This window comes from Megalobrama amblycephala, linkage group LG21, assembly GCF_018812025.1.
Source record: "Megalobrama amblycephala isolate DHTTF-2021 linkage group LG21, ASM1881202v1, whole genome shotgun sequence".
In the NCBI taxonomy this organism is placed as follows: Eukaryota; Metazoa; Chordata; class Actinopteri; order Cypriniformes; family Xenocyprididae; genus Megalobrama; species Megalobrama amblycephala.
In genome coordinates, this window is record NC_063064.1 from 5,650,577 (window position 1) to 5,665,351 (window position 14,775).

At 36.3% G+C, this 14,775-nt stretch overlaps 1 protein-coding gene across 1 annotated transcript in view; it reads left to right on the top strand.

The window, feature by feature from the left end:
* Nucleotides 1-14,775, top strand: part of kif21b (kinesin family member 21B) — a 131,075-nt gene that overhangs the window by 33,996 nt on the left and 82,304 nt on the right.

The window sequence follows — 14,775 nt, forward strand, 5'->3', positions numbered from 1 at the left end:
AATGAAGTTGTGTTTATGCATTATACAGACTGCAAGTGTTTAAAAATGAAAATAGCGATGGCTCTTGTCTCCGTGAATACAGTAAGAAACGATGGTAACTTTAACCACATTTAACAGTACATTAGCAACGTGCTAACGAAACATTTAAAAAGACAGTTTACAAATATCAGTAAAAATATCATGTTATCATGGATCATGTCAGTTATTATTGCTCCATCTGCCATTTTTCGCTATTGTTCTTGCTTGCTTACCTAGTCTGATGATTTGGTTGTGCACAGATCCAGACGTTAATACTGGCTGCCCTTGTCTAATGCCTTTTATAATGTTGGAAACGTGGGCTGGCATATGCAAATATTGGGGCGTACACCCCGACTGTTACGTAACAGTTGGTGTTATGTTGAGATTCGCCTGTTCTTCAGAGGTCTTTTAAACAAATGAGATTTATATAAAAAGGAGGAAACAATGGAGTTTGAGACTCACTGTATGTCATTTCCATGTACTTATTTAACAATGCCAAGATAAATTCAATTTTTCATTCGAGGGCACCTTTAAAGCGGCAGGTGACAAAACTGCAGTGCGTACTTAGAATAAACAGAATGATGGCTGCTTTTGTGTGGACACTAATATAGTTATCACTATCGTTATAGTTCTTATAGTTCTTATCGTTATAGGTGTGAACGAGCCTTAAATCCACAATGGATATTTAAATATCCATTAGTTAGAAAACTGCATGGGAAATGAGCTTTCTATATGTGTCTATGCTTCTGAGGGTTGTATGCAAATTGTTCCCATCCTCAGGCAAATGGACTGATGGTTTAGAGAGATACTCGGTGAGAAAAGTGAGGAGAGACAGTTCTGCCCCCGGATGGGAGTTCGGCGAAAGCCTTTCCTGAGCAGATCTTTTCCTGTTCTTGCTGTAATCATAACATATACACATTCCAAATGTGGGAAAACGGGTAACATGTAGCATATATGAATACGATCCTGATCTGGGGTGTTTTGGATATGAAAACTTGTTTGGCCAGCAATCAGATCTGTCTGGCCCGGGCGGCAGCTGAGGGAAATCCTGGATATGTCACTTGGGCTTTTCACACCTACATGTTGAAGATCGAGAGGTGTGTGCAATGTTCTCCATATCCTATTCCCCTCACACGGGCGCTGAAAAGGAGATAAAACCTTAAAGCCTATTATTGGTTTGATTGGTCCACTAGTGTGTTTTTTTTTTTTCACTAGAGCCTCTCAATGGAGTGGACGCAGTTAATCTTATCAGCCAGACGGCTTCTGGACGCAACTGGAGTTCAGTCAATGCCACAATCAAAAGACTAAAGCATTTGTTTTTAGGAGACTTGGAACTGCTGAATGATGAATTTGACTGAGTAAAAGGCGCCACACTGCAGGGTTTGTACTGCTATCATCACCCTTTGTGTCATGCTTTGGTTACCGTGTGTTTAGTGTGTGTGTGTGAGATACACTTCTGCAGATGGTACATAGGGGTCGGATCTTTGTATAAGGTAAATGTGTCTTACAGTAACCTAAAGCAAAGATATATCCTATATATTTGTCGTTATATAATTAAATAATGCATCTCTGCATGTACGTTACTTTTTATTTATATGAATTTTAACTAAAGTGCCCCTATTATGCTATTTTTAAAGATTCCCTTACATTAGTTTTACATGCATACAAGGTCAAAAAACACTGTAATTTTCTCATAATACATTGCAGCATCAGCTCTTTTCTCACAGTATCTGAAATGATTCGATCGAGGATTTGGTCTCTCTAAACCCCATCTATCTGAGAGCCTACTCTGCTCTGATTGGTCAGATGGCCCAGTCTGTTGTGATTGGTCGACCACTTATAGCAAAGTGTCTGAAACCAAATGCCCATTATCATATCTGAATTTCAGCTTCGGATCTTCCTTCAGCACTTGATACACAGTGATACAAACAAGTGATTTTTCAACCAAACAATCATAATTTAGATGTTCAAGACCATTTTTACCTCTCTCTCTGACTTTAGAACTAAACAAACCATTTTTTTTTTTTTGCTGCCATGTTTGCCCCATCCTTAAAAGAGGACCTATAATGCCTCTTTTACAAGATGTAATATAAGTCTCTGGTGTCCTCAGAATGTGTCTGTGAAGTTTCAGCTCAAAATACCCCACAGATCAGTTATTATAGCTTGTCAAATTTGCCCCTATTTGAGAGTGAGCAAAAACATGCCGTTTTTGTGTGTCCCTTTAAATGCAAATTCTGCGCCCGGCCCCCTTTCCAGAAGAGGGCGGAGCTTTAACAGCTCACGCTTCGGTTGCTCAACAACAACAAAGCTGGAGAATCTCGCTCAGCCAAACTGAGGATTGTCAGTAACGGTGTTCGGCCTTACATTGTTCAAAACGGAGTCGACACTGATGGAGAGACTCAGGAAGAAGTTACAACTTTTAGAATGAAACTGGACGTTTCTGAATGGTTAGTGGATAAATTTATGTAGTTGCTGTGGAGTTGATTCAACTCATCCACTAGCATGTGAAGTCATGTTAATCTTTTGTGCAAATCCAGACCCTCGTTTGTGAAGCAGTCCGGCGTAAAATGACGGCAACAACACTCTACTACAACAACTCTTCCTCTTCTCTAAAGCAGCCCAACATGGCCTCGCCCCCTTAGTTGTGTGTTCTCGGGGGCGGGGTTTATGTACAGTACAGTCCAAAAGTTTGGAAACCACTAAGATTTTTAATGTTTTTAAAAGAAGTTTCGTCTGCTCACCAAGGCTACATTTATTTAATTAAAAATACAGTAAAAAACAGTAATATTGTGAAATATTATTACAATTTAAAATAACTGTGTACTATTTAAATATATTTGACAAAGTAATTTATTCCTGTGATGCAAAGCTGAATTTTCAAGCATCGTTACTCCAGTCTTCAGTGTCACATGATCCTTCAGAAATCATTCTAATATGCTGATTTGCTGCTCAAGTAAACATTTATGATTATTTTCAATGTTGAAAACAGTTGTGTACTTTTTTTTTTCAGGATTCCTTGATGAATAGAAAGTTCAAAAGAACAGCATTTATCTGAAATACAAAGCTTCTGTAGCATTATACACTACCGTTCAAAAGTTTGGGGTCAGTAAGAATTTTTATTTTTATTTTTTTGAAAAGAAATTAAAGAAATGAATACTTTTATTCAGCAAGGATGCATTAAATCAATCAAAAGTGGCAGTAAAGACATTTATAATGTTACAAAAGATTAGATTTCAGATAAACACTGTTCTTTTGAACTTTCTATTCATCAAATAATCCTGAAAAAAAATATTGTACACAAATATTTTGTACAATTGGATCATGTGACACTGAAGACTGGAGTAATGATGCTGAAAATTCAGCTTTGCATCACAGGAATAAATTACTTTGTGAAATATATTCAAATAGAAAACCGTTATTTTAAATTGTAATAATATTTCACAATATTACTGTTTTTACTGTATTTTTAATTAAATAAATGTAGCCTTGGTGAGCAGACGAAACTTCTTTTAAAAACATTAAAAATCTTAGTGGTTCCAAACTTTTGGACTGTACTGTAAATTTTGTGGTTTGTGATGTCACCAACCCAGGAAGAAGCTCGTTGTAGTCCCTACCAGCCATCTGTTGTAGTCCTTAAAAAGCGATTTCTGTAAAAGAAAATATCTCCTGTTTGCGTTGAAGTTTAAGTGAATCATAATCAAGCACCCCTTTAATTAAAACAAACAAATAAAAGTACTTTATCTGTTTTTACTTTTTTATGTTGTGTTGTCATGGCCTTTGCAATAAGTAAATGCTGAATGCTTTGTCAGCACAATACAAGAGTACTAGCCTTGGCTCACACATACATGCCTTTTGTCATCTTGAGAGACTGCTTTTAAAGAAGTGCTCCTGAGTGCGTCCAGCCGGTGAGTGAGACGAATACAAAACGTCTCTGTTCGAGACGGACACAAAGAGATGTAGTAAACGAGCGGTCATTCCATATCTCTTACATTATGGTTTGTATGGGGTGAACCTCGCGTCAGCTCGCGTAAAACGGGTTCAGGCAGTCACGTATGTGATCTGGCTGTTAAAGGGTCTGTCATGAGAGGAAATGGAGGTCCGTTTCCTCCACTGCCACCCCTCCCGTTATGACCCACTGATCTGTTTTTCCAGGCGCTGGATGGGGAGAGTGAGAGATGGGAGGAAGAGTTGACTTTGGATTTGGAGGGGGAGGTGATGATGTCAAAACAATCGCAGCTCCTAGTGCTTTGCTACGTTCAAACTTCCGTTTTACTCACTTCATAACTGTTATGAACGTAAGGCCTTTTAGTGCAACATAAACTTGAAAGACTTGGTTGTAACAAAGAGTTTATTGCCAGTCGAATGGCTCTTGGCTCAGAGTAGCGCGGGCCCTTTGGACAGAGGCCCAGATGAGATTCTCCATCCATAAATGCCGGCTCTAATTGGAGATACTCAACTGCCCATTTGTGTGGGTGGCTTTGAGTTACAGTATAAGATATCGGACAGAATATTTCCATAAAGTTGACTGTAATCAAGTCACGATCAATCACTGTTTGTCGTCAAGGAGATGTTGCTTGAATGATCTTTGACTGGGGCGGTACAGTGCTGACAGAAGAAGAGAGAAACTCATGTGGCACCCTTTGTCCTCTCAGTGAATTGTCATGTGATTGGATGGCCAGCCGTGCATTTTTTTTTTTGTCTTTCAGATCCTGTTTTCATCACGCATATGGCTGGTTGATCGTTGCCCTCTTCAATTTCCTGAAAACAAAGCCCAGGAATGTTGGTGGGCATCCAAATATGCACACAAATAAATGTTTCTTTTGGCTTTGCAATGAAATGTATCAACCATAAAGTGATATGGAAACTTTCATGCCAGCAATGAAAATTCTATTATCATTTACTCATTCCAAGCCTGACCAAGATAACTTTATTCTGAAGAAAAAGATATTTTGTGGATCGTTTCAACTGTTTTTCTGTCATATCTGTTTCTATTTAATGGAAGTCAGTGGTCACCAAAATTGTTAGATTACCAAAATTCTTCAAAACATCTTAATTTGTAAGCAAGACATGAAGTTTTGGAATGACATGAGAGTGAGTAAATGATGACGACAAGTTTAATTTTTGGGTGAAATATACTTTCACTGAAATGGATATTTCTGATTCCTTCTTTATACATTATGCTTTATGGACATCATTTGTGATGTGCCGTCGATTACCATAGTAAAATAATTTTAACTCCTCCTGAAGTTTGTAAAAAACAAACAAAAATCATCTTTACCATAATGTAAAACACCAGAATTCTATGGGGCAAGATATTTTAGACTGCGCTGTTTTCTGTGCATGCAGACAGCATGTGAACACCGAATTCAGTTCTCTTCCGCATCTGTTTGTGCTTGAACGGACACATACATGCAAAATAATGTCAAAATGGCTGTCTCTGCGAATATCCTTGTAAACGCAGTCACTTATAGCTTGAATATACATGAATGTAACAATTGAGAAAGAAAACGGATGCGTTTCATTATATTGGATCCATGCATTAACTCTATTTAGGTTGACTATAACTCTATATACTGTAGGTCATATATAGGTTGCGTGCAGAATCTGCTGCTTCAGCAAATCGCGCTACATTACTGCCGTTCTTGAGTAGATTTAGAACTTACTAGCATGAAGAACAAATAGCCTGGCACAAAAAGTGCATAAAATTAATTTAAAATTCAAACTTTTGATACAAAACATACCTTTTGTGAGTTCTTGTTTTAATATTGATAATATTTTACAAGCAATAAAACAAATCCAAATATCCACACGTTTGCAAATGTGACATTGATTTTATACAACAATTCAACAAACAAACAGGTAATATTAAGTGATGTTCTTCACAGTATTGTCAGTATTTGCTCTATTGTGCAATGAAAGCCAGAACTACAACACAGCGGTAATTCGTGAATGAATCTGCAGCTTTGAACGAATCGTTCGTGAAAGTCATTGATTCAATGATTCGTTCATAAATACAGCCACTTGCTTTGTTGAACAAATGACTCGATGACTTACGCATTAAGACATTGACATACTGCCATCTACTGGCAGTTTTAATATTTAATCACTTTTCACATTTTTAATCATTGCATATGTCTCTATTGAAATTTTTTTTTTATTATTTAAAAACATCATTAATGTTGTAAAGGTATTTATAAAGTTAAAAAAATGCTCTGGAAAGTCAATTTAGGGGGCAATTATGGAAAAGGTGCAGAAAAAGTGGTTCACGGAAGGATGGTAAATGCCTCAGAGGGTACTCCACTCTGGGAACCACTGTTTTAGAATTGATTAATTCTTTCCAAATAGAGCTATTCAATTCATCTAGTGAAACTGTTTTCATATCACAATGTACATCACGGAAAAAACAAAATATCGCAATGTCAGTTCTTTCCCTATTTCATGTAGCCCTACTGAAGACTGGAGTAATGATACCTAAAATTCACAGGAATAAATTACATTTAAATTTCACAATATTGTATTTGTATTGTGTTGTATTTTTGATGAAATATCTAAGCATAAGAGGCTTCTTTCAAACAAAATTTGCTACGTTGTATCCCTTCCTGAAGTACTCTGGGTTTTCTGGCTTTGCATACTTATGGCAGGAGTTAAACTTTGCATAGACAAGGCTGGTAGGCAATTTTATGACACTACACATGTATAAAGTTTTAAGTCTTGTGCCTACACTTTTAAAATGGTGTGTTTTTCAGCATTTATTTAGGTGCACTGTCTTGCCACTAGGGCTGGACGATTATGGCATAAAATCAAAACCTCGATTAATTGAACATTTTACCTCGATTACGATTAATGAACGATTATTTTGTTTCTGGGGTTTTTTTGTGGGGTTTTTTGGCCATCATAGTTCACTGACAAGGTGTATACTGTAAATATGATTGACTATTAAAAGGTGGGATATTGACATAACAGCTCACTTTCAGCAGTTATTTTATCTATAGTTTGTAACATTTCTGCTTGTTGTAAATCAGATAAAGATAAATTAGCACAGTACCAGTAATAAGAGCGATTGCATTTGTGAATTAGTCATACCGTTTCTCTATTAATTGTGAAGCTGTGGGTTGTAAACAGTCCCTTCAAAAGTAGAAAAATATATGCTATAATAAGTTTTGAGTTTCTAAGCTACTTTAGTGATGAATCACAGGACAGCGCTGACAACTAGTTTCTGCGTTCATCTCTGCGCGCTCGATCTTCACCTGATGTGCAGCTACTGTTTGTATGAGTGTTCGTGCCACAATGCAGCTGCGCGAGCACGGTAGCTCGATATAATACACATCCGATCGTCTAATCGCTTGAATGTCCAAACTGGTAAACCTTAAAACAAATACAACTGACAAAGTTTAGTGAAGACGCAAGGCTCACCGCTCGCGTGCCATCACTATGTGTTGAACCGGCATCAAAGAATATACACTAACAAGAAGCGACATTTAATAGAACGTTCCAGCAGCGGCCCTGCGTTTCCACTATTTTGGGGTTAAAAGCCGAGCAGTCCACTAGCTTCTATGGCGATATCAGCTGCTTTGTTAAAAAAACATACATCAAAGCTGAAATCTGACCTGAATGATGACAACGCAGAATAACATACTATCACTAGTGTTCATCAAATCCTTTTAATAGTTTATTTTACACACCTTGTGTTTAAGTCTTCCACTTTTTTCACAAAACCTTTTGCTCTCTAGAAACCCAGTCAGTTTGGGTTAAAATTTTTTGAAGTTCAAGTATTAGCATTAATTAATTCCAACATATGAAATTAAATTAAGGACATGCATCAGAAAAATTGGCAATGTTGGACAATAAATATATGAATATAAAATGATTTTGCAGTGTTGTCTAATGTCCGTTAAAGCAAAAGTGTCCAAAAGTGTGAATTATGCAATAACGAACACAGCAATGCATCATGTATTATAAGATCGTTATGTTTGTAGCGTGATCCATTAAAACGTACATTATATTTAAATTCAGACCTAGATACTATTATTACTATTACTCCACTGAAATATATTGTTCGCTGCAAACATGATTGATCTTAAATTTATTAATTATTAATTTACTATTAATAAATGTGTAAAGTTGCATAAAATGGAAATACTCAATAAAGTAGGCTATGTTACCTCAGATGGATGAATGGTTGGATTCCACAACTGGTAAAATAAAACATATATAAGACAATACAACATTTACTGTAGGAGCCATACAATTTACTGGTGACTTAATTTAAAAAACTGTTCTTTTGCTCTTCTGATTTGGCAGTGAAATTCGGCGATTTTGGGTGCGTAAGATGTGAAGGATTCTATGGTCCAGTTAGTATTTTCACCCCATAATGGCGGCCGCTCTACCGGAGCGCCATCTAGTGGCTGTTACCCAAAAAGTATCAAAGTGTCGCCTCTTGGGTTCTATACTCTTTGCCGGCGTTAACCTCCGTGTATTGCTTTTATGCCACTGACTGGAAGGGGCAGAGTCACGTGGCTACACACGCGGTAGTATGTTTTTAAGCGGGAAGTAAAAAAACGAAATAACCGACATGGGAAAATTACGTCGGTTAGAGGTTCTGAATTTCGGTTTCGATTACTTTTCGATTAATCGTCCAGCCCTACTTGCCACTTCAACTTCCATTGAAAATCCATTCATGTTCATGGACAGCTGCCGTAATCTAGTACGCTAGAGTGTATAGTAGCTAAAGTATCCTATATTAGCTCTCAACATTCCTTTAAGACGCCACATTTATCTACAAAGCTACTTCATCTTTTAATTTTTGAAATTGTTTAAGCAGAAAAAATGAGTCTCTGCGGTTATGGTGGCTTCACCGCGATATTAGACTGCACTAACTGAAGGATGTGGCAAGAACTTCCCTCTTCAGGCCAGGAAGTGCAGACGGAGGAGACTGATGACACACTTCCTTTTGTTTTGTACACATATACAAACAAACACACACAGACAGAGGCAGCAGGCGGACAGATGTCTCCCGCTGTCATGTGTGAGGAGCATTTCTGTCATGCGGGGGCGACGTGACTGTCGGACAGGAATGATGGATCACTGCAGATATTAAAATGGGAGGCCCAACATATGATTTCTTGTTTATGAATCTAATTTAGAGCCGCTGAGATACTTGAACCGTATTCTGAATTGCACCTTGACAGATTGGGAAACAACATTGTGTGAAATTGTATGATTGCTTAAGTATTTGAGTACATACTAGTATTTTTTTGGGATTTCATCTCTGACTCATCTAAAGATGCTGTTTATGTTTTGGATTAATCCTTTTGCGTAATTAAAAATTGATAATGACATCAGTAGCACTAGCTAGTCCCAACCCTATTTAAATTCCAGCCTTGTGGGAATTAACCGTCTTTGTTATGCGCAATATCAACATAATTATTTAGCAAAGTATTAATCTCCCTGAGACGTTCAGCATTTTATCTCACAGGAAATTATAAATGGCTCTTTAAGATAAACGGATCAGGCCAATAAGGATGTGCCTTCGAGACACGCTGACCTGAAAACAGTTTTGAGGACTGTATTAGAGTATTTCAGTGGCTTCAGCTGGTCTAGGATCAGTGTTTGATGGCAGGTAAGGATGCGGTGCGTTCGTTCACAGCTTTAAAGCGGATGTGTAATCCTCCAGCGTGTGTGGGGGTTATTTTTAGTGTGTGATCCTCTCAGGGGTGCGCCTCATGTGTTGTGTTTGTCCTCCTGATCAATGCGCTATAGATTATGCTTCTCTTCTGACTGTGGAAGGGGGATAAAAGAGCGGCTGAGGCCCAGCTGAGGCCAGAGAGAGGAGGATGGGTAGATTTGGATAGATGTGTGTGTGTGTGTGTGAAGCAGAAAGGATTGAGCCTGCACTCTGCGGAGTGTGTGTGACTGTGCATGTGTGCTCTTGTTAATTGATTATTCATGGTTCTCTCTCATTTCCTGCCGCATTTGGTCGGTGTGTGCATCCCTCACAGCTGTAGATGCTAATGATCAATGTAACACACAGAATTAGGCTTTAAATGTGACTAACATACGCTGTTTGTGTCTGAACTGCTACTGACAGCGTGTTTGTGGTCTATTTTATGTTTTGCTGATCTTGTAACACAAGGGCCTTCTTTGCAGATTGTGGTGTGTTTGTACTTAGCTATAAAAATTGTCCCCAGAAGTTTGCTAAATATGATTTTAAATAAATCATGTAAAATAAATGTGTATATATATATAATACACATACACAGTCAAACAAAAAATTATTCAGACATTTTTTATATTTTTGATATATTTTTACTTGTGGGTGCAGGACACCATAGTTCATTTATGTAAGTGAGGATTGCAAAATAAAGTAAACTGTGACATATTATACACAAAAATTCTTCATACAGTGGAATACCAGTAAAACTGATAAAAATTTGGAACAAAAAATTATTCAGACACTTTGACCTGACCATGTTTTGCTTAAGTGTTATCTGACATAATTAAGATAAAAAAAATTTCTGACACAGTATATATACAGTACAGTCCAAAAGTTTGGAACCACTAAGATTTTTAATGTTTTTAAAAGAAGTTTCGTCTGCTCACCAAGGCTACATTTATTTAATTAAAAATACAGTAAAAAACAGTAATATTGTGAAATATTATTACAATTTAAAATAACTGTGTACTATTTAAATATATTTGACAAAGTAATTTATTCCTGTGATGCAAAGCTGAATTTTCAGCATTGTTACTCCAGTCTTCAGTGTCACATGATCCTTCAGAAATCATTCTAATATGCTGATTTGCTGCTCAATAAACATTTATGATTATTTTCAATGTTGAAAACAGTTGTGTACTTTTTTTTTTCAGGATTCCTTGATGAATAGAAAGTTCAAAAGAACAGCATTTATCTGAAATACAAAGCTTCTGTAGCATTATACACTACCGTTCAAAAGTTTGGGGTCAGTAAGAATTTTTAATTTTATTTTTTGAAAAGAAATTAAAGAAATGAATACTTTTATTCAGCAAGGATACATTAAATCAATCAAAAGTGGCAGTAAAGACATTTATAATGTTACAAAAGATTAAGATTTCAGATAAACACTGTTCTTTTGAACTTTCTATTCATCAAATAATCCTGAAAAAAAATATTGTACACAAATATTTTGTACAATTGTACACATTAAATGTTTCTTGAGCAGCAGATCAGCATATTAGAATGATTTCTGAAGGATCATGTGACACTGAAGACTGGAGTAACAATGCTGAAAATTCAGCTTTGCATCACAGGAATAAATTACTTTGTCAAATATATTTAAATAGTACACAGTTATTTTAAATTGTAATAATATTTCACAATATTACTGTTTTTTACTGTATTTTTAATTAAATAAATGTAGCCTTGGTGAGCAGACGAAACTTCTTTTAAAAACATTAAAAATCTTAGTGGTTCCAAACTTTTGGACTGTACTGTATATATAAACTGTACTTCATTGACAAGCTGGCTGCGCATAAAAAATAATCGCAGCCTTTGTGATTTCGTAATCGCACTAAGAATTGTGTTTAATTCTATGTATATATATGTATGTATGTAAAAAAAATAAATAAAAAAAAAATAGAAAGAAATATTTTATTTGATTCTTTTTCTTTTTTCTTTTTTTTATTCAAAATAGAATTCATTACACATAAACTTTATGGCTACAATGGCCATGTTTTTTTTTTTTTTCAGAAGCTGCATCTGAATTAGTATTTAGATTTATAAATGGCTGATTCATTCAGGAATGAAGTAAAAGGCTCTCAGGGCCATTGAATCATTGGTTCACCTGATTGATTCGCTCAAAACTCGGATTCATTCAGAAACGAAACACCACTGTGTGTTGCTAGGAGACGCACAACAGTTCTGCTCTGGCTTTACAGGTAGTATTTTCATTGGTAAAATTGAGCAAAAACAGACAATTTTGTGTGTAAAATATATCAGAGTATTAACTTATTTATTGAACTTGTATAAAATCAATAGCACATTTGAACTTGTGTTATTCGGAACAAAAACATATTGTGTTTAACTATATCATATGATATAAATATGAGACGAAAACTCATGCAGGGGCATTTTTGCCCCAATATCTTGAGTTTCAGGGGCATATTCTGTAGGCTCCATCACGCAATGAGTTGTTTGTCATCAATTAACTGTATGAAATGTAAGATGAACTACCTAAGTCTGGTGCGGGGCGGGTACTAATAGTACTAATAGTACTTATACTAATAGTAAGAACTAATAGTACTTTTAAAATATATGCGTTTCCTTAATGTGTGAAACATTTTAAAGAGAAAAAATACTGTGTGCACCTTTAATTCTGAAAATGCTGATGGTTTTCTTTTATGGGTGGGGTTAGGGTATGGGTTAAGGTTGGTCTGTAGTAATGAGAATTGACTTTGTATAAAAACAATAGTCTTAAGCCTGTGGTATGTCCTCATTCACATAAACGTGTGTGTATGTCAGAAAGAGAAAGTAGTCAGTGTTCCCATGTCTCTCTTGGCCTCTTTTATGTAACTGAGCTAAACCGAGCTAAACAGGCGTGTGTGTGTGTTTGGGGGAGCGATGGGGTCTAACTTGGTGGTCATTACAATGCAGCTTAAAATTAGATTTTTACATTATCCAAACAAAATATGAGTGGTGTTTGCAGATCACCACTCAACAGTGGTTTTTAGCATGTTGCTATGTGCTTGCTAAGGTTTTCTGATTGGTTGCCAGTTTTAGCTTTTTATGAAAGTAACAAAAGTTGGCCACAATGTTCTGAATGATAAAAAGAGAAACTAGCTAAAGGCAAGTTGATTGTAATCAAAAGGGCAGGTTCTTGATCTTTTTGAATTCATTAATTTGTTGAAGATCATGTCAGGTGACCACTTCACTTCAGTTGATACGAATGCATTAGAAAGAATTGTCCATAGTAGAGATGGATGTGTATCAATTCATCTAAAATGCCCAAAGCAAAAGCTAATTAACTTGATTCAATTAATTCTTTAATTAATTAGGCTAGTGTTTTTTTTTTTTTTTTTTTTTTTAAGCCTGGAGACTTAATTAACCTTGATGTTAACGTGAGAAGTGTTTGCTTCTTGTCCTTTTAATGAAAGTGCTTTAACCTGTTCTTTCTTACTGTATAATAATGAGGCCTATATCCTCATTACCTTTGGTGCATTCATGTCACTTTAGAATTACTGTTATTGTGCAAATGTTTTTTGGGCAACTAATGGCGCTTTTGGCCCTGTGGTCTTAAAACAATTTTCACACACTCACTAGATTATTTAACTTTACATTGTCCAGTAGTGTATCTACAGAGATTGGATAAAATAATGTGAACACCTGGGAAATAGGCAATATTTCTTTATTAAAGGTGCCCAAGAATGCTTTTTCACAAGATGTAAATATAAGTCTAAGGTGTCCCCTGAATGTGTCTGTGAAGTTTCAGCTCAAAATACCCCATAGAGTTTTTTAAATTAATTTTTTTAACTGCCTATTTTGGGGCATCATTAACTATGCACTTATTTTTTTAGCGCGCCGCCCCCTTTAATTCGTGTGCTCCCTGCCACACGAGCTCTCGATTATATTACAGCACATTTACAAAGTTCACACAGCTAATATAACCCTCAAATGGATCTTTTCATTATGTTCGTCATGCATGCTGCATGCATGCTTCGAATTATGTGAGTGAAGTATTTATTTTGATGTTTATATTTGATTCTCTATGAGTTTGAGGCTGTATGCTCCGTGGCTAACGGCTAATGCTACACTGTTGGAGAGATTTATAAAGAATGAAGTTGTGTTTATGCATTATACAGACTGCAAGTGTTTAAAAATAAAAATAGCGACGGCTCTTGTCTCCGTGAATTCAGTAAGAAACGATGGTAACTTTAACCACATTTAACAGTACGTTAGCAACATGCTAACGAAACATTTAGATAGACAATTTACAAATATCACTAAAAATATCATGCTATCATGGATCATGTCAGTTATAATTGCTCCATCTGCCATTTTCGCTGTTGTTCTTGCTTACCTAGTCTGTTGATTCACCTGTGCAGATCCAGACGTTACTGGCTGCCCTTGTCTAATTCCTTTCATAATGTTGGGAACATGGGCTTGCATATGCAAATATTGGGGCGTACACCCCGACCGTTACGTAACAGTCGGTGTTATGTTGAGATCCGCGTGTTTTCCGGAAGTCTTTTAAACAAATGAGATTTACATAAGAAAGAGAAAGCAGTGGAGTTTGAAACTCAATGTATGTTCCATGTACTGAACTCTTGTTATTCAACTATGCCAAAGTAAATTCAAATTTTGAATCTAGGGCACCTTTAAGGTGTTTTACCACTATTTGCCTTTAATACAGCTTCAGACCTTCTTACAATATTGATTCATGCAACGTTTGAATAGCCTCCAGTGGAATACTGTCTATCAGAACATCTGCTAATTACTTTAGAGAATCGGCTTCTCGCTCTTCTGCCCACGGTGGTTCAGTGAGATTCAAGTCAGGTGATTGAGCGGGCCAGGGCAGATATTGAAGTTCATCTTGGTGCTCGCACCGACCAGGTTTTATGAACATGATTCATGACAGTGTCTTCTTCTCATTTTAGCATTGGTGTCTGTGATTTAAAGTTCTAGAAAAATGCATCTCTTTCATTGGTGTTAGCTTTGTGAAGTTTCCTGTGATGTTTTTTTTTTTTTTTATGGAAAGAATGTCTTCAAGGTGAATTTTGAGGTTT